The sequence below is a fragment of the Tachyglossus aculeatus genome, chromosome X1 (genome assembly GCF_015852505.1).
Source record: "Tachyglossus aculeatus isolate mTacAcu1 chromosome X1, mTacAcu1.pri, whole genome shotgun sequence".
In the NCBI taxonomy this organism is placed as follows: domain Eukaryota; kingdom Metazoa; phylum Chordata; class Mammalia; order Monotremata; family Tachyglossidae; genus Tachyglossus; species Tachyglossus aculeatus.
The window spans coordinates 82,675,686-82,695,791 of record NC_052101.1 but is presented as its reverse complement, the minus strand read 5'-3'; the positions used below and the strand labels follow the sequence as shown (position 1 = coordinate 82,695,791).

The window sequence follows — 20,106 nt, the reverse complement described above, 5'->3', positions numbered from 1 at the left end:
AATCATATTTATTGAGTGCTTACTGTGTGCAGAGCACTATACTGACTCCCACAGTTAGAGGGAGTGAGACAGAAGAGGAGCCAGTGAAAAAATGAGAACGAGCTACCAGGGAAATGGAAGGAGAACCAGGAGAGGACAGCATCAACTCCGTACATTCAACTCCCTTCTAAGGCCCCCGGTTCCTCCCCCTCCTCCTTCCCTCACCCCCAACGAATTGGCCTCCTACTTCATTGACAAAATTAAATCCATCGGGTCCGACCTCCCCAAAGTCACTTCCCCCCCTCTCCAACCCCCCAGCTCTCAACACTCTCTGCTACTCTCCCATCCTTCCCAGCAGTATCCTCAGAGGAACTCTCCTCCCTCCTCTCAAGTGCTACTCCGGCCACCTGTGCTTCTGACCCCATTCCCTCTCATCTCAGGAAATCTCTCGCTCCATCCCTTCTCCCCTCCTTAACTTCCATCTTCAACCGCTCACTCTCCACTGGTTCCTTCCCCTCTTCCTTCAAACATGCCCATGCCTCTCCCATCCTAAAAAAACCCTCTCTTGACCCCACCTCACCTTCTAGTTATCGTCCCATATCCCTTCTACCATTCCTTTCCAAACTCCTTGAACGAGTTGTCTATACGCGCTGCCTCGAATTCCTCAACAACAACACTCTCCTCGACCCCCTCCAGTCTGGCTTCCGTCCCCTACATTCCACGGAAACTGCCCTCTCAAAGGTCACCAATGACCTCCTGCTTGCAAAATCCAACGGCTCATACTCTATACTAATCCTCCTCGACCTCTCAGCTGCCTTCAACACTGTGGACCACCCCCTTCTCGTCAACACGCTATCTGACCTTGGCTTTACAGACTCTGTCCTCTTCTGGTTCTCGTCTTATCTCTCCGGTCGTTCATTCTCAGTCTCTTTTGCAGGCTCCTCCTCCCCCTCCCATCCCCTTACTGTGGGGGTTCCCCAAGGTTCAGTGCTTGGTCCCCTTCTGTTCTCGATCTACATGCACTCCCTTGGTGGCCTCATTCGCTCCCACAGCTTCAACTATCATCTCTACACTGATGACACCCAGATCTACATCTCTGCCCCTGCTCTCTCCCCCTCTCTCCAGGCTCGCATCTCCTCCTGCCTTCAGGACATCTCCATCTGGATGTCTGCCCGCCACCTAAAACTCAACATGTCCAAGACTGAACTCTTTGTCTTCCCTCCCAAACCCTGCCCTCTCCCTGACTTTCCCATCTCTGTTGACGGCACTACCATCCTTCCCGTCTCACAAACCCGCAACCTTGGTGTCATCCTCGACTCCACTCTCTCGTTCACCCCTCACATCCAAGCCGTCACCAAAACCTGCCAGTCTCAGCTCCGCAACATTGCCAAGATCCGCCCTTTCCTCTCCATCCACACCACTACCCTTCTCGTTCAAGCTCTCATCCTATCCCGTCTGGACTACTGCATCAGTCTTCTCTCTGATCTCCCATCCTCGTGTCTCTCCTGACTTCAATCCATACTTCATGCTGCTGCCCGGATTGTCTTTGTCCAGAAATGCTCTGGGCATGTTACTCCCCTCCTCAAAAATCTCCAGTGGCTACCAATCAATCTGCGCATCAGGCAGAAACTCCTCACCCTGGGCTTCAAGGCTCTCCATCACCTTGCCCCCTCCTACCTCACCTCCCTTCTCTCCTTCTACAGCCCACCCTGCACCCTCCACTTCTCTGCCGCTAATTTCCTCACCGTACCTCGTTCTCGCCTCTCCCACCATCGACCCCCGGCCCACGTCATCCCCTGGGCCTGGAATGCTCTCCCTCTGCCCATCTGTCAAGCTAGCTCTCTTCCTCCCTTCAAGGCCCTACTGAGAGCTCACCTACTCCAGGAGGCCTTCCCAGACTGAGCCCCTTCCTTCCTCTCCCACTCGTCCCCCTCTCCATCCCCCCCATCTTACCTCCTTCCCTTCCCCACTGCACCTGTATATATGTATATATGTACGTATTTGTTACTCTACTTATTTATTTATTTTACTTGTACATATCTATTCTATTTATTTTATTTTGTTAGTATGTTTGGTTTTGTTCTCTGTTTCCCCCTTTTAGACTGTGAGCCAACTGTTGGGTAGGGACTGTCTCTATATGTTGCCAACTTGTACTTCCCAAGTGCTTAATACAGTGCTCTGCACACAGTAAGCGCTCAATAAATACAATTGATGATGATGATGATCAAGGGTGCCAAGACTGGATAAACTTTTCAGGAGAAAGGAGTGGTTGCCACTGTCAAAGGCAGGCAGCTAAGAGGTCGAGAAGGATTAGGATGGCGTAGAGGCCACTGGATTTGGCAAGAAGAAGATCATTGGTGACCTTGGAGAGGGCAGTCTCGGTGGAGTGAAGGGGGCAGAAGCCAGACTGGCACTCTGTTTCTGATTAGGAGTCCCTCTTTTCTACTCAGGCTAACTTGTTCACCATCCCTGTGGGTATAAAGCTGCTAGGCTTCCTAATCTCATAACTAATGCTAGAAGATGCCCTTTGTACTGACTTCCTTTCTTGTGGCAGAATGGCTTTACTGCAATATTATGAACTCATATTCTACCCCCACACAGAGCTCAGCTTAGCTCTTCTACCCCCTCCCCCCCACCCCCCTGACATTGATGGGGATTTTAATTCTGCATTTACCCATCCAAGTTTCAAAGATGCTCTGAAGTTTTCCTCTAAATTTAACCAACTAACCCTGTTATTTCCCTACCCTGCTCCAGCTATTTCCAGTCATACACAGGAAACATTGATGTCTTTATCTTGCCCCAAATGTCAACTGTGCCTCAAGCTTTTATGGGACAGCCAGGGATCTTTCACTAAGCTCAACCATGGTGCACAATTATATCCTCTAGACTATAAGCTCGTTATTGGCAGGGAATGTGTCTCTTTATTGTCACATTGTACTCTCCCAAGTGCTTAGTACAGTACTTTGCACACAGTAAGCGCTCAATAAATACAACTGATTGACTATCTATATAGTCGTATCCTCACATTCAATGGCTACACCATTAATAGCCATTAATACACCATTATACACCACTAATACACCATTAATTCCCTCTCATCTCATGAAATCTCTCGCTCCGCCCCTTCTCCCCTCCTTAACTTCCATCTTCAACCGCTCATTCTCCACTGGTTCCTTCCCCTCTGCCTTCAAACATGCCCACGTCTCTCCCATCCTAAAAAAACCCTCTCTTGACCCCACCTCACCTTCTAGTTATCGCCCCATCTCCCTCCTACCATTCCTTTCCAAACTCCTTGAACGAGTCATCTACACACGCTGCCTCGAATTCCTCAACACCAACTCTCTCTTCGACCCCCTCCAGTCTGGCTTCCATCCCCTACATTCCACGGAAACTGCCCTCCCAAAGGTCACCAATGACTTCCTGCTTGCCAAATCCAATGGCTCATATTCTATCCTAATCCTCCTCGACATCTCAGCTGCCTTCGACACTGTGGACCACCCCCTTCTCCTCAACACGCTATCCAACCTTGGCTTCACAGACTCCGTCCTCTCCTGGTTCTCCTCATCTCTCCGGTCATTCATTCTCAGTCTCTTTTGCAGGCTCCTCCTCCCCCTCCCATCCCCTTACTGTGGGGGTTCCCCAAGGTTCAGTTCTTGGTCCCCTTCTGTTCTCGATCTACACTCACTACCTTGGTGACCTCATTTGCTCCCACGGCTTCAACTATCATCTCTATGCTGATGACACCCAGATCTACATCTCTGCCCCTGCTCTCTCCCCCTCCCTCCAGGCTTGTATCTCCTCCTGCCTTCAGGATATCTCCATCTGGATGTCTGCCCGCCACCTAAAACTCAACATGTCCAAGACTGAACTACTTGTCTTCCCTCCCAAACCCTGCCCTCTCCCTAACATTCCCATCACTGTTGACAGCACTACCATCCTTCCCGTCTCACAAGCCCGCAACCTTGGTGTCATCCTCGACTCCACTCTCTCATTCACCCCTCACATCCAAGCTGCCACCAAAACCTGCCGGTCTCAGCTCCGCAACATTGCCAAGATCCACCCTTTCCTCTCCATCCAAACCGCTACCCTGCTCGTTCAAGCTCTCATCCTATCCCGTCTGGACTACTGCATCAGCCTTCTCTCTGATCTCCCATCCTCGTGTCTCTCCCCACTTCGATCCATGCTTCATGCTGCTGCCCGGATTGTCTTTGTCCAGAAACGCTCTGGGCATATTACTCCCCTCCTCAAAAATCTCCAGTGGCTACCAATCAATCTGCGCATCAGGCAGAAACTCCTCACCCTCGGCTTCAAGACTGTCCATCACCTCGCCCCCTCCTACCTCACCTCCCTTCTCTCCTTCTACAGCCCAACCCGTACCCTCCGCTCCTCTGCCACTAATCTCCTCAGTGTGCCTCGTTCTCGCCTGTCCCACAGTCGACTACCGGCCCACGTCATCCCCCTGATCTGGAATGCCCTCCCTCTGCTCATTCGCCAAGCTAGCTCTCTTCCTCCCTTCAAGGCCCTACTTAGAGCTCACCTCCTCCAGGAGGCCGTCCCAGACTGAGCCCGTTCCTTCCTCTCCCCCTCTCCATCCCCCCATCTTACCTCCTTCCCTCCCCCACAGCACCTGTATATATGTATATATGTTTGTACATATTTATTACTCTATTTATTTTACTTGTACATATCTATTCTATTTATTTTATTTTGTTAATATGTTTGGTTTTGTTCTCTGTCTCCCCCTTCTAGACTGTGAGCCCACTGTTGGTTAGGGACTGTCTCTACATGTTGCCAACTTGTACTTCCCAAGCGCTTAGTACAGTGCTCTGCACACAGTAAGCACTCAATAAATACGATTGATTGATTAATAGTGAGGTTCATCTATGGGTGTGAGCATGGATGAAAAAGCGAGTATGGAACTGACTGTTCTGGCCACCTCACATGTACACATAAAGGTTGTCTCTTTTTATGGTGGTTAAGAAGTGAGTTTTAGGGACACCTTTTCAAATCTTCTTTCCTAATGCAGACAAGTGGTGCAGGTCTAAATAGGCTCAAACACCCAGGGTGCAGCTGCTACTTGCACTACACCCAGTAAGTGCCTAATAAATGCCATTGATTGATTGATTCAGCAGTGAGCTGACCTCTGTGGGCTACCAGGCCCCGACACCCTACTTAGAAAGGACTTTGGTTTAATCTAGGATGGGGGGGTATACCAATCTCGGGAGATTTTGCACTTGAGTTGTTTTTGTAATAGTGACAATGGGTGATACTTTCTCACCCAGGCCCCTGTGACCAACAGCATGCAACACTAAATGATGCCAGGGGATAAGAGTTCCATCTGTGGCTGGAGGACAGAATATCTCAGGGTAACCTCTTCAGTGACATTGTTGTGCCCTCATCTGGGTTGCACAACTGTTGCAGTGTGAAACACTCACTTCAAGTGTACAATTATTTTTGGTGGAGAGGGAAGGGCCGGGGCAGAGTAATCTTCTCTGAAAAATGAGGAATGGGGAGGTACCCAATAAGTATATAAAAGGTATGAGGAATATATGAAAGGGGGGAAAAAGTGGCCAAAAGAAAGAGAAAAAGAAAAATAGTTAAAAAAAAAAGTCCAGTGTTCCCACAGTCTTTGTTATTTTTGTTAAGCAGAGGCTAAGCCAGTAGAGAATCAGGCCTTACCTTCTGCCCTCTCTTAAGGGCACAACTGTGTCTTCTCTGTGTTTTAGATCACCTTTAACCATTAGATTGTAGGCTTGTTGTGGGCAGGGAACATGTCTACCTATTGTTATATTGTACTCTGCCAAACCCTTAGTATAATGCTGTGCACATGGTAAGCACTCAATAAATACCACTGATTGACTGATTAATCTACAGTGCCTAATGCCCTGTCCCAAGTGGGTTCTTCATGTAAATACAGAAGCATATAAACAGGAACCCACATGTACGAAATATTTTAACGTTCTCATTCTCGGTGAGCATTTCTTCAGGTTAGTCTTGCCCCGGCTAAGTCTGTAGTTGTTTTCATACACAGCAGCCCAAGATAAGATCATTAAAGCTGGCATGGTGTACACACTCTTATTCTGCCTCATGAAATGGTGCCTGGAATTCAGCAGTCACAAATAGCTTTTCTCTGGCATCTTGGGCTTCAAAGCTTTAGTCAGTCCTCTCTATTCAAAACATACAAACCACTGAAGCCTTTAGGAAACTTGATAGTAGGTTTGGGGTATGAGAAATTTGGATGCCATCCTTTTCACATTTTACTTTGATCTTCCCTCTGTAAATAAATGGCCTTTTGCATGTATTTATTCCTATGGTATGAGGTACTTATTCATTCATTCAATCATATTTGAGCGCTTACTGTGTGCAGAGCACTGTACTAAGCGCTTGGGAAGTGCAAGTTGGCAACATATAGAGACAGTCCCTACCCAACAAAGGGCTCACAGTCTAGAATTCAAATCTGCTTCATTAGTGGTTTCAACTCTGGGGATTTTCATATTCATTTACATTTTCAGAAAAGTGAAAAGAGGTCTGCACCCAAATAAAAAATAACACATCCATATTGTTTCGTTTGGGTGACTCCCCACCTCAAAATGGCTTCTTAATACCCTCCACATGGGATTCACATCCTTAACCATAAGCTTCCATTGGTTACTTAAATGAGCAAAGGATATATTGTGTTTGGATACAGGCCCAAACTCAATCATTGTGGATACAGGACATGTGTATATAAATACTCTCTTGGTTGTACGGCTGCCTCTTTTGTTTGAAATGGACTATCTCTTCTCTGAATTCTAAATCTCCTTCAACATCCAGTTGAAGGATGTTGAAGCAGAAGGATGTTGAAAAGAGAAGCAGTGTGTTCTCAGTGGAAAGAGCCCGGGCTTTGGAGTCAGAGGTCATGGGTTCAAATCCCAGCTCTGCCAACTGTCAGCTGTGTGACCGTGGGCAAGTCACTTAATCAATCGTATTAATTGAGCGCTTACTGTGTGCAGAGTACTGTACTAAGCGCTTGGGAAGTACAAGTTGGCAACATGTAGAAACAGTCCCTACCCAACAGTGGGCTCACAGTCTAGAAGGGGGAGACAGAGAACAAAACCAAACATATTAACAAAATAAAATAAATAGAATAGATATGTACAAGTAAAATAAATAAATAGAGTAATAAATATGTACAAACATATATACATATATACAGGTGCTGTGGGGAAGGGAAGGTAAGACAGGGGGGATGGAGAGGGGGACGAGGGGGAGAGGAAGGAGGGGGCTCAGTCTGGGAAGGCCTCCTAACCTCTCTGGGCCTCAGTTGCCTCATCTGTAAAATGGAGATGAAGACTGTGAGCCCACCGTGGGACAACCTGATCACCTTGTAACCTCCCCAGCGCTTAGAACAGTACTTTGCACATAATAAGCGCTTAATAAATGCCATTATTATTATTATTATCCAGTTCCTAATACCCTACACCAGGTGGATTCTCAGTAAAAATAACTGCACAATGGAAATGGTGATTCTACAGGAGTAAGATCTTTGTTACTCCTGTCACTGAGAAAAGTTCCTCAATCCCCACTTCATGCGACAGCCAGCCCTTCTTTCTGCCTTAGCCATGAACTGGGCAGCCAGAGGTCCAGATAAGACTAATCCTGTTTAGAAGATAGTGGCCTCTCCCTGCAGAAGACGGGCTGTTAATTTTTCACAGAAATGGTGGCTAATCAAACTGAACCAGAGAGAGTGTGAGAATACAATATAAGATATAGGAGGTAACTGTCACCAACACGCAGTCAGAGGATAGTTTATGGTGACTGCTGATGTTTTCACCAGTGAAATTTGATTTTAAAAAGAGAGGGAAAGGGGAGACAAAGAAAGACTGCACAAGCCCATACCCTGAATCTGATAGACATTTAAAAAAAATAAATCAAACCTGTGTTTTTGAACTAAAACTATTCACACATCATAAAATGTCCAGATGCCTGCTAATTATCCCTAATGACATAAAGCTATTGCAATTTACTGAATTTTGTGAATTAGTACTCTGAAGCAACTGCTATCATAAATGTGGTTCATTTGTGCTAACAAGTGCAGTTTAGTCTTAATTACTCATAGGAAATGCATGAGAATACACCTCATGAAAAAAATATAAGTTCTGTAATAAGAGCTTGCTACACTCCTTGACCTCTAAATCTTTACTGAAAAGTGGGGCAAGGATGCAGGACATTTTCTGAAACTGCCTGAAGCTTTCTGGAAAGGATCAACCTTTTGCATTAGTGGAGTGAGAATTTGCCACATTCTGCCCCAATAACTTGAACCAACCAAAATGAGAATTCACAGAAAGAACTGCCCATGGTTTCTACTCAAACCGTGATACCTTTCCACTGCAGAATTCTTATAGCAGCCCGTAATGGGTTATGAATGCCAGGCACAGTGGGGTGGGTTAAAAATAGATGCTATGAAACATCTCCAGAGAAGGAATGAGGAAAGGTGAAGGCAGAGGAATAAGTATGGTAACACGGACTTTATGACTTTTTGACTGAAAAAGCAAAAACAGAAAGAGAGATATATACCTCGTGTAGGCATCAACTTCCCTATGACTTACTTTTTTAAAGATATGTTGAAAAAACCCAGAACTTCCCATCTGAAATTATATGTGTGTATATATATATATATATATATATATATATATATATATATTTAACTTAATCTGTCCAATACATAATGAGCACACAGATAAATGAAGGCCACGTGACCTGAACTGGCAATTGAGAAACCTGGATACTTGTCCTGTTCTGTCACTGACTCATTGGGTGATCTTGAGCAATTTAAAATGCCTCAATTTCCCCAACCTGTAAAGTCAGGATAATTATACCTACATCTATTTAGCCTTCAGGAATGGTGCCAGGATGAGGAAAGATAATAGATGGGGAAGTGCTTTGAGCTCTTCAGAGAAAAAGATACTCTATAAATTCAAGCAATTATTATTGGCCTCACATAAATCATTACTTGCCCAACAAGGAACAGGTAACCTACAAAAAGGCTGTCCTAGCTTGAAACTGAAAAGAAGCATATTGCTCAAAAGCTTTTCTAAGTGGTTTACTAATTCCTAGCATGCACTGCACATTGCCACACTCCTGTCTGCCACATAAATTTTTCTCTAATCTGAGAATTCTCTCTCCTATAATAATACTTGTGGTATTTGTTAAGTGCTTATACACACTAAGCACTGTACTAAGCACTAAGGTAGATACAAAATAATCAGGTCAGACCTAATGAAGATCCAGTCTTCTGGAGTCAGACAGATTTCTCATTTCATTAACGGCATTTTCTATTCTACTGAAATGCATGTGGAGCTGAGTTTCAGGTATTATGCTTGTAACATGTACACTGGTTTTGATCCACATTCTGAAATATTTAAAGTAGTTCATTAACTAAAAAGAGGTTGAATACCCAATGCTAGAGATAACAATTATGGCATTTATTACGGGCTATGTGGTAAATACTAGGATAGGTACAAAGTTATCAAACACTGTCCCTGTCCTACATTTTACAAATGAAGAAACTGAGACACAGAGAGTTAGAGGACTTGCCCCAGGCCACACAGCAGGTAAGTGACAGATCTCAAATTAGAATTCAGGTCCTCTGATTCCCAGACCCCTGATCTTTCCATTAGGCCACACTGCTTCTCACACAACAATCCACCATTCTCCAGGACCAGAAATGTCTTTCTTCTCATCTAATAGAAATCTCAGTAAGCACTGATTTGCCCTCACAGGAGGAAAATGACAATACATTTATCCAAGAGTTAAGTCAGAGTTAGAGGTGTGCTTAGTTGCTTCGTGTTTATGGACGTATTTGTCTGAATGAAACGAGAAGTGAGTCCAACAACTACCATTTAAAACAGAAGTGTTCGGACCACAGTGGGCGGTAAGCATTCAGAATCTGTTACTACAGGAAGTTGTGCAAACTGAAAATGGCATAAGGTTCAAGAGGGGTTTGGATCAATTCAGAGATGAGTGGCCCAAAGTGGATTACTAGAAGGAACATTAAGGATGTCACATGCTACCTCTCTAAACATGTTCAACGAGGGCAACCATTACACGGTTCCTCCAGGTGCATTCATTCAATCACATTTATTGAGCACTTACTGAGTGCAGAGCACCGTACCAAGTGCTTGGGAGAGTACCACAAATGACACATTCCCTGCCCACAACAAGCTTACAGTCTGGGGGTTGGGGGGAGACAGACATTAATATAAAATAAATTACAGAGATCTATATAAGTGTTGTGGGGCTGGGAGGGGGGAAGCACAGAGGGAGCAAGTCAGGATGATGCAGAAGGGAGGAAAGGAAAGGGAGGGAGGGCTTAGTCAGGGAAGGCCTCCTGGAGGAGACGTACCTTCAATAAGGCTTTGAAGCAGGGGAGAGTAACTGTCCGTCGGAACTGAGGAGGGTGAGCATTCCAGGCCAGAAGCAGGATGTGGGCGATAGGTCGGTAGCGAGATCAAGGCACAGTGAAAAGGTTATCACTAGAGGAGTGAAGTGTGTGGGCTGGGTTGTAGTAGGAGAGTAGCAAGGTGAGGTCCCTCATACTTCAGAGAGAAGAAGGATATTTCTTTAAAGTGGAGACTGGGTGAATGCCTGCTTTCCTGGAGTATGGGAGTGGACAAGTGCTTTGAAAGGGCTGCTTACAGTTTTAGTGGATCAGAGTGGATGGCTGTGAAGGGGGGGGGGGGGGGAGGGGTCAAGATTGGATTGGGTTGGTGGTACTGCTTTTGTTAAAAACAGAATGATTACTAAAAAAAATTTGCAACCAGATTCTTATTTTTCTTTCCTCCATTTTCCTCCTGATAGGTAGACGGTAAGATATCCTTCCCCACCTCAAACTCTTGTATACTGAGCCCCTTAGGGGCCAGATACTGTAATTCTCCTCTGTGCACTTTCCCCCTACCATTTAGTACAGTACTTTGCACATAGTAGGCACTTAATAAAAACTATTACAGTTTTTACTAAGCTCCCTGAAGGCAGGAATCATGTCTTTTACCTCTAGTGTAAAAGCAATTGGTAGTACTTACTGAGTTTCTAATGTGTGCAGAGCACCATACTAAGCACCTGAAAGATTTCAGTAGAATCAGTGACCATGATCTCTGCGCTCCAAGAGTTTACAATCTAAGAAACGATGGGAGGTGAGATAGACACAAAAGTAAATTACAGATAGGAACAATAGAGTAGATAAGCTATATACAACAGGGCTGAGGGTGGGGGAGGGGGTTGGGGTGAGTTCTCAGGTACTTATTTGGCTCAAATTTGCTGATGTGGAAATTGGGGGCTAGAAATCAATCAATCTATCAATCAATCATATTTGAGTGCTTACTGTGTGCAGAGCACTGTACTAAGCGCTTGGGAAGTACAAGTTGGCAACATATAGAGATAGTCTCTACCCAACAGTGGGCTCACAGTCTAGAAGGGGGAGACAGAGAACAAAACCAAACATACTAACAAAATAAAATAAATAGAATAGATATGTACAAGTAAAATAGAGTAATAAATATGTACAAACATATATACATATATACAGGTGCTGTGGGGAAGGGAAGGAGGTAAGATGGGGGGATGGAGAAGGGGGTGAGGGGGAGAGGAAGGAAGGGGCTCAGTCTGGGAAGGCCTCCTGGAGGAGGTGAGCTCTCAGTAGGGCCTTGAAGGGAGGAAGATAGCTAGCTTGGTGGATGGGCAGAGCTCGGGGGGTCGCGGACCTAGCAGAGAGATTAAAGATTAAATCAGAGAAGACCAACATAAAGCTATGGAGTCCCGCTATTGCAAGTCTGGGAGACCCCAGGCCAAGGGTCCAGTTCAGCTCAGCAGGGACAGAAAACCAATTTCCTCAGAGGCTTGACACAAGCCACAGTCCTCAGGGATGACCAAAAGAAGACTCACAGCTGGAGAAGTTTAGGCTATCGTCAACGAGCATGGCCCAAAAGACCTCCCGGCTCTCTCACTCTGAGCCCCTACCTAATGCTAGTAGAAGTAATAGTATTTATTAAATGCTTATTGTATGCAAAACACTGTACTAAGGGCTACGAAAAAGACATAGATCATTAGACATAGTCCTTGGACTTCTAGGGGCTCACACAGTCTCCCCTGCCCCCCACAATCCAGATTATGGATAATCCCAAAATTATGGGTTTCAGAGATGGGGAGGATAGTGGTGTTGTCCACAGTGATGGGAAAAGATTTAGAAAGGAAAGTTAGTCCAGGGCTCTGAATACACTAGTTGCTAAACAACTACAATTGATTACGTTTTGTTTCCTTGACATTTTTTATTTGCTTCGAATTTTGGAGTTTGTGTGTGGAGGTGGGTTTCATTTTTTTGTTTGTTTTAGTCTCACAGTTTTTTCAGGAAGGTAGAAAAGACCCTCCACAACCCTGACACCTTTTACTGAAGGCAAACTGAATGCCATTCCTTAATAATGGAAAACAAGAAAAATCAACAAGGGTACAACAATGTCTATTCTAAGGTTTTATGAAGATTGTCTTTTCAGGAACTAAAGTTTGCAACTGCTTATCCATTCCAGCTCAGGGAAAATGTGTCCTGCTGAGCACAAGGGAATCAGGCTAGAGAGAGAGATTGTGGATTGCTCAATATACATCACTATTGCTCAAGAATAAATTGAATATATGTCCTAAATAGGTTTCCCTTCCTCTCCCCTTCCCCCCAACAGTAAAGTCCTGTGAAACATAAACAGCCCCATTCTGGCCCCATGTAAACCACTATCACGATAACAGACTATTTAATTGAAGTTTTCAGTCCAGAGGAAATAAGAGATTCGTCAGGGAAGGCTTCTTGGAGATGTGATTTTAGCAGGGCTTTGAAGACGGGAGAAACCTCCAATAGTTACCCAATCACCTCCGTATCAAACAGAAATTCCTTCCCATCAGCTGTAAAGCTCTAAATCATCTCTCTCCCTCCTACCTTACCTATCTACAACTCAATCCACACATTTTGTTTCTCTAATGCCAATCTACTCTCTGTACTTAAACCTTGTCTATCCTGCCACCATCCCCCTACCCTTGTCCTCCCTCTGACCTGGAACTCCGAACCACTTCATATCTGACAGTCCACCACTCTCCCCACCTTCAAAGCCCTCCTAAAAATCACATCTCCTCCAGGAGGCCTTTCCTGACTAATCCCTCATTTCCCCTACCCCACCGTCCCCTCTGCACCTCTGTTGTGTGACTTTGGGCAAGCCACTTATCTTCCCTGTTCCTTAGTTACCTCATCTATAAAATGGGAATTAAGACTGTGCACTCCACGAGGGACAACCTGGTTACTCTGTATCTACCCCAGTACTTAGAACATAATAAGCACTTAAATACCATAATTATCATTATTATTATCAAGCATGCACTTGTCTACGTACCCTTCGATCACTTTGATACTCAGCCTAGTACCACAGCACTGATGTAAATATCCTAATACTCAACTATTTCCCCTATCTACAATTTATTTTGACTGTCTCCCCCTGTAGACTGTATGCTCATTGTGGGCAAGGATCATGTCTACCAACTCTATTGTATTGTACTTTCCCAAGAGGTGGGACAAGGTGGTGGATTAGAGAGCAAAACATTGTGAAGTGCTTACACAGTTTTTGTCCACGGTGGTCAGCTAAAGGCAGAACCAATATTGGAACCCAGGTGTCCTGACTCCTAGAGAAATGCAGTTTTCACAGGGCCAACCATAGGGCTGGCACTTAGGGAGGCAATGCTCCAGAGAAGGGGACAGAAAAGATAGCCTAGTCTACTTTCACAAAAGCAGAGTGCGAGAGATAGCACCCATGTGTAGTGTTGAGACACAATCTCATTCAAACCAGTGGCATCCTACGCCTACAGTCAGATAGATACCCCAGGGTAGTTTCCCATGAAAATCCAACCACTAAGTCATAGCCAGAGAGGTGGAAATAACTCCACTTCTCAAATTAAGGCAGTCCAAACACACAAGCACGTAGAAGCCCCTCATCTCCACCTGAAGCAGAACCCGGAAGCGTTTCTCTTATGTACATACCTGTAATTTATTTTAAATTTCCATCTCCCCCTCTAGACCATACTCTGCCAATTCTATTGTATTCTCCCAAGCACTTGGTACAGTGCTCTGCACAAAACAAGCATTTAATAAATTCCACTGATTTCTCATCAAAACAGAGATGAGGAGTTCAGCCAAAGGGATTTGTGCTATTTTTAAGTTCTTCCTCTTTAGGGCAGGAAGAAGTTGAGGGGATTTATGTTTTTGCTGCTTTCTTCCCAGCAATACCAGGTGCAGACATTTTCCTATGTTTGCTATTTGCTACAAATGCCAAAGAGTGCACTAATGTCCAATCATCCTCAGCCAGGATTCTTATAAACATTTTGTAGTCGGAGCATGCGCATCAACAGCTTCAGAATGAAGTCTCTCAATCTTGCTCACTTTCATTTCCACTCTATAAAACTCACCCTTGTGGGCTTTTCTTTTAGCCCTCAGAGGTAAATGTTGGTTAAAAATATAATTCAAATTGCTAAAATAAGTCCCATTATCCAGGGACTTTTTGTCCTTATACTGTGCCATTTCACCCATTCATATTTTATTTTAATGTGTCTTCCCAACTAGACTGTAAACTCCTTGTGGGCAGGGATTATGTCTAACATCATTCATTCATTCAGTTGTATTAAGTGCTTACTATGTGCAGAGCACTGTAGTAAGTGCTTGAGAAAGTACAAGACAACAATAAACAGTGACAATCCCTGCCCACAACGACTATTATACTTCCCTAAGTGCTTAGTACATTGAACATTCTTTTCCTTGTGCGAGTGTCCCTGTCCCAAACCTTAACAATCATCAGTAGCCCTGTCCCAGACTTCCCCAGATCTCCAAACCTTTCTCTCAATCCTTGGAGGAGGGACTGGGCAGGGAATAAGGTGCCAGGAAACCAGCTTGGGACCTTGAGTCACTAGATGGTCCTGAGGATAGAACTTCCCAACCTCATCCTCCTCCCTTAGGATACCACCAGTGCCACCTTGGAGGGATGGTTAAGATTGTGAGCCCCATGTGAGACAGGGACTGCATCCAACCTGATTTACTTGTAGCACCCCAGTACAGTGCCTGGCACATTTTAAGCACTTAAATACCAACATCATCCCTTAGGAGAGAACAGTATAAGAGATGGTAGACACATTCCCTTCCCACACAAGCTTGAGTCAACTGCATTCCATGACCTCATGGTTGATGTGATCCTGTCTTGCCATTGGACTTCGAGCATGCCACACAGGTGAAATTGATGAAATGGTTTAAGTCAGATCTGCCTTCTGTTCTAAGACCACAGCCCCAGAGAAGGATGGATACCATCAGTTTTGTAGACCTTCAATTTGGCATAACTCTTGATGCCCCCATTGCAACTAAATTCTGACCATGCAATCTCCCAAAGAACAGGCTGACCTTCTTGATTCTGTTCTCTATTTCTGTTTACCCATACATCACTGGAGAACATAAGGCTTACATAGCATAATTCAGTGACAGCTCTACACTGTGTAGCCAATGACTGTGTACTCAACTTTCATTCTCTTCATGCTTCTTGTCTGCCCCTGGCACAGGACTACAAATTCTTCAAAATCACCTACATCCCTTCTTAGAATATGTGACTCCAGGGCAAGTAAGACATAGCTGCTCAAAGACTTTTTAAAATGCTCAAAGCCCATAGTCCACCCTGTAGAGCCAGTGTCAAGAGGTAGAAAGGTCCTGTGGCACATTACTCCTCTCACAGAATCTCTTGGATACAAAGTCAAATCACTAGTGATGACAATTATTCTCTCTATCTTTATTTCAGTAGATGCTGACAGCATTACTCATTTTTAAATACCTAACAGCTATATAGGTTCTGCAAAATCCCATAGGTAGCCTTTGCATGAATAAGTCCTTCTAACATCCTTATTTAATATACGTTACATCAATAGTCTTAAGTGCTTACTGCATGCTAAGCACTGTACTAAGCCCTTAGGAGAGTACAATTCAAGAGTTGGTAGAAACCTTCCCTTCCCTCAAAGAGCTTACAGTCTAGAGGAGAGTTACATTTGTTGCTTGTGCCAAGATTAACCTGAAAACTGTTAAAAAATATATAAATATTTCCAGGAGTGGGCAATGCAGTCATTTCTACAAGTAAAATATACATTAGTTTGCATTATATTTTAGTATAAAAAATATATAGCATATAGTTGGCAAAGGGGTATCTAGAATTCCTAAAGCCAATATCCATGGAGATCTGTAAATTACTGATCAATAGAGTGCCTATTGTGTGCAGAACATCAGGTATATAGATTGGGGCAGAAAACCCAACTTATGATCTGATATAGGTTCCTAAATCTTAGTGAGAACTGTGTCATCTTTTAGACTGTGTGGCCAATTGCTGAACTGCAGACAATCAGCCAGAAAAAAAAAAGAACAAACAATTTCAGGTTTTCAAGTCAGAAAGCACTTAGTGAAAGGAAGAAGTGAGAGTTACGCAAAAGAAGGGAAATGGGCGGAGGAATGAGTTGGGGTTGATGGTTTAGTAGCAGTCTTCTGCTGCCCAAAGGAATACAGGATTTAGAGTAGAGGATGGAACCGAGTCATTGTCTTCTAACACATGACAGGATCAGCAACAGAGACCAAGGGTCTGGTATGGCTGAATTCCTCAAGAGATCCTTAAGAAGTCGTACAGTAACATGTAGGATCCACAAAGTTAGGGAACAGCAGGTTGAAAGAACAAACCAAGCACAAGTGTGGGTCAGAGATCATCCTCAAACAGCTCACAGGAAAGAGTGAGCCACACCTAGTGACTTCTCTCCCCCTTAACTAAAATGTATAATGAGTGCCGAAAAATTACAGTGCCACCCACATCCGGCCTGGGGCCCCTTGCCTGCAAGAGAAGTGAACACAGGCTTGTTATCTCAAACCCTCAGGGGGAACTTTGTGAATTCAGACAGTGACTTGAGGTGGGCTTGGACTTTTTTGGGGGGGGGGGGGGGCGGGGGGGCAGAGGAGGCTTCTGTGTTCCTTGCCCTGATCATGTCTTGCTGATTATTACCAATGTGCTGAAGGGATTGTCAAGCAGTTTAAGGCTATATATAATTCAAATGCTGACACTTTTGCATCTTTGCTCTCAGCAGCTTCTTTGCAGCTGGATATGGAGTGACCAGAGAGATGGTTAACTTTCTCTTCACCTTTAAAATGGACATGAGAAAGGGCTCATCAAGACTCATAAATGGAAGTGCACCCAGGCAATGGATTAAAATTATTTATCCTTCAGGTATCTATCAAGTTACTTTTAGGAAGAGAATCAAAATCTGGAGAGGATAAAAATACCATTAAGGGACCAAGATTTTATAAAGGCTTTAAGTCAGGTAACCCTGAGAGGATCTGGTTTTGGCTACCCAAATATTCTCACCAGAATTGCATTTGGGTACTAGAGCTTAACTTTCTGATTTGCAAACATGACCAACTTTTCTGAGACTTCAGGATGACTAAGTTAGAACAAGGCAAATTATTACAGGCCCTGATCGTAAAATAATTCAGGTCTTTAAAAAAAGTTTCCTTTTTAAAATAAGATTTTAAAGCCCAACCCTCACCCGTTACTGCAGTTCTTCAGCCTGTCCATGCTCACTTAGAGTTAGAGGTTCATAGTGACTCATTAGCAAAGCTACATGACAGTTTGAAAACAATAAAAGATCACCTGAGTGAATTTTGTGCTATTTCAACAGTTCTAGGCCTCCTGATCTACGGAGCAAGTGAAAGCGGAATTGGCAATAGGTGATTCTTGCTACAGATGAATCCAGTTCACCTTGAGATTGGCAAGGTTCCAGAAGGCAGACAGCAGGCAGCTATGATAGCTTCCTACTACATCTCTCCTCAATGGTGCTCACATGTGCTAGTGGCCCTGACCTCCTTCCCACAGCCTGCCTCAAGTCTGGGAACAGCCCTGAGGCCACCCAGCTGGCAAGAGTAGAGCAACTCTCCTTCCTGATTCTTGAGATCCAGCCATCAGGGTTCTCTGTAGGCTTGGAGTGAGGATCAGTAATTCATTCTCCCTCTGGCCTCTGTGTATCTGTGCACTACCTAAGCCACCTGCTACTAGTTTTAGTTTGGCAGTAAACAGCAAGTTTACCTTATTTGGAAATATAGCTTAAAAACATGATTGCCTGGGTGTGATTTCAATATAGTACAATCCTCACCACTCCTTTCTAAAAGGACAGGACAACAAAGGGATCAGAAGATTTTTCTTGCATCTAATGTATGTGCCTGGTGCTGAAAAATGTCTTAAGTAGATGGTTGTGTATCATCTCTTTTTAAAAAGTCTTCAGGTCAAGACTCTGCAAGATTAAACCAATAAATTGCTAAAACTAGTAACATCCAAACTGAAATTAGATTTTGAGTGCATAGTTAATATTCTAGGTTGAGGGGCAAGGAGGTCAAATACTTCAAGGCATTTGGTAACTGTCATGTACTGCAAAAAGTAAATATCAGGCACAGCATACATTCTAAAACACTAATTTTTCTGAATCAGATTAGGGATAGAGGTTTTTGAAGCAAATTTAAAGCTGAACATTGTAAAAGTGATGGTAAAAAAATGTTTTTAGAAAAGTGTAGATTAACTCAGAGAAAGTCACATATTAGTGTGTTACAGCATTCTATAAAACCAGCTGCTTCTAATAACTTCTTTCCTCCTCAAGAATACAAAGTAAACTTTCAAGAAGAGAATGTTTATGATCCCACTTCAAATGAGTCAGTGATTAAAAAATAGCTATTTGAGAAAACCTGGAATAATAATACTGTAAAGTTTTTTTAAAAAAGAGTCCTCAGATATGTATTTGTATCATATGATGGTATTTGTTAAGTGCTTACTATGTGCCAAGCACTGTTCTAAGTGCTGGGGTAGATGCAAGTTAATCAGGTTGTCCCACGTGGGGCTCACAGTCTTAATCCTCATTTTACAGATGAGGTAACTGAAGCACAGAGAAGTGACGTGACTTGCCCAAAGTCACACAGCTAAATGGCAGAGCTGGGATTAGAACCCATGACCTGTGACTCCCAACCCCATGCTCTTTCCACTAAACCATTATGCCCATTCAAGAACTGCCTAAAATCTTCAAGGTAAGGCAGAGTAAAAGGTTCAAGAAACAAGATTGTATGATGACACAATGTATCACTGCTTCAATAGGAGGCTCTTGGTAACTTCCCACATAAAGCTTTCAAGAATAACTTGTTGTAACTTGACTGAAATGCCTAGAAACCCCAGACACGGAAAATTGAAACCTATCCCTTATGACTGAACACTTCAAGAACCAACTGTTTAAATAGCCAGATTGGGAAGACAAAAGAGAGCAGGTGAGAGAGAGCAAGGAATTAGGTGCATATGGGTCTACAGAGGTTGCCAACTCCTTATGTCCTTGGTGGTATTTTAGACACATGCTCCCTATGACAGCAGACATGGATGTAGTATGTTTCCTTCCCATGATCAGAAAACATCTAAGCCTGTTTCCCCATTATACTGTTAGAACTCCTATAATCCAGTCCCTCTTCCCAAGATATCATTCATTCTCAGTCTCTTTTACAGGCTCCTCCTCCCCCCCCCCATCCCCTTACTGTGGGGGTTCCCCAAGGTTCAGTTCTTGGTCCCCTTCTGTTCTCGATCTACACTCACTCCCTTGGTGACCTCATTCGCTTCCACAGCTTCAACTATCATCTCTACGCTGATGACACCCAAATCTACATCTCTGCCCCTGCTCTCTTCCCCTCCCTCCAGGCTCGCACCTTCTCCTGCCTTCAGGACATCTCCATCTGGATGTCTGCCCGCCACCTAAAACTCAACATGTCCAAGACTGAACTCCTTGTCTTCCCTCCCAAACCCTGCCCTCTCCCTGACTTTCCCATCACTGTTGACGGCACTACCATCCTTCCCGTCTCAAAAGCCCACAACCTTGGTGTCATCCTCGACTCCGCTCTCTCATTCACCCCTCACATCCAAGCCGTCACCAAAACCTGCCAGTCTCAGCTCCGCAACATTGCCAAGATCCACCCTTTACTCTCCATCAAAACCGCTACCCTGCTCGTTCAAGCTCTCATCCTAGCCCGTCTGGACTACT

At 44.2% G+C, this 20,106-nt stretch overlaps 1 protein-coding gene across 1 annotated transcript in view; it reads right to left on the bottom strand.

Moving 5' to 3' along the window:
- Nucleotides 1-20,106, bottom strand: part of NUP210 (nucleoporin 210) — a 154,105-nt gene that overhangs the window by 131,117 nt on the left and 2,882 nt on the right. The gene's annotated exons all lie outside the window — the stretch shown is intronic.